The following is a 1,487-nucleotide window of genomic DNA, read 5'->3' as shown; positions in this document are numbered from 1 at the left end:
GGCCATTCCCATAGGGGGTGGGGGGCATTTCTCGTTCTAATACACAGTAGAATTGTAAATGGGCTGTTCCGACAATGTCATGCTCATAACTGTGCCTGAACTACAACATGGAACTGCCGCTTTTTCTTTTCTCATCCTTACTATCGTCATTGTCCTCTACTTCTTTTGTATGTTTGTTACTCTCTTGTGACCCGCTATTTCCGGGGTGCCTTTATAGTCGAGCAGACTTTGTGCTGTTGAGGCTAGAGAGGTGAGCAGAGTAAGCCTGATTCCCTGAAAGGACTTCTCTGTTAACATCCACCCCTTGGCGCTCATATGACCGTACACAGTTGTGAGCGCCGTAAAACCTCTACTAAAACAAACAGTTACCTATGTGCCCTTTTTTCACCTTTCTTACACGGCCTAGTCCAGCTCATAGACGGAACATGGTTGAAATGTTCTGTGTTCATGTTTGTATTTGTGCCGCTGAGATTTAACAGGTATAAATCTTATCAAATCACTTTTGAGGCAACTTTTTCATCAGATGAAAATTAATCAGAGAAATTTGGAGGGGAAACGGCTTCGCCACCAACATCCAGAATAATTCATTTTAGAACAAAGAGATGGAAGACAAAGGTGACTCTTCTCGTTTGAAAGGTTCTCGAAATGCCGTGACTCGCCGTGAGAAATCATAAAAAAATCACCACTGTTTTGTTCTTATCGCTTGCTATTTGGCAGTAAAGAAGAGAAAGCAACCTAAGCCCCACCCACATGTAGGTCCACCCACCGCCATTGTTATTGATCCATTTCTTGTTTCGTCAGACGAAGCTCCCAAACAACAACCCAAAACCTTGCTTTTCCCAAACACTCCTGATACGTCATAAATTCCCAACTGACCGGGGCTGGCTTTAATTAAAGGATTCGATCCAACCTTCTTGTCCCAATCATAAAACGGGCGGCTCAAAAGACAGCAGAAGCCGGCGTGACACTCGACAACACTTGGATCGCCTAACGATTGTCGGTGTCCTTTGTTTGGCGTCGCGTCATAGTCCCCGTACAATTGTAAGTGGTTTTTCCGAGCCATTCGATAGGAGCGCACTGTGTGGCCCTCGTGCAAACAGAGACTCTCCGATAAGCCGGTCCGTCTATTCAGCGCACGTAGACGTTTGGGCAACGGTTCGGGAAGTCCTTAAGGGTACGTAACAGTAGTCTAAACACTCGGGTATAACGTGTAATCATAAAGGAGGGCCCTTCACAAGTCTATGACTGAGCGTAAAGTGAAAAGTCTGCGCCTCTTGGGACTCCTGTCGATAGAACATTAAAGAGGTCTTCAACTCTTTTCAATAACTGAAGGGCGGATCGATAATTATGAGCTGGCGATCTATCATGATCCTTTTAATAATATGTTTATAAGTACAAGAGCCTTGTTTCAAACGTCATTCAGTTAGGAAAGGGTATAGAGACCGTCGAAGTCTTGTTTGCTCAAAACATTGCTTCCTATGGGGGGG

This window comes from Aplysia californica, unplaced genomic scaffold, assembly GCF_000002075.1.
Source record: "Aplysia californica isolate F4 #8 unplaced genomic scaffold, AplCal3.0 scaffold01165, whole genome shotgun sequence".
Lineage (NCBI taxonomy): Eukaryota > Metazoa > Mollusca > Gastropoda > Aplysiida > Aplysiidae > Aplysia > Aplysia californica.
This window is presented reverse-complemented; position numbering follows the sequence as displayed.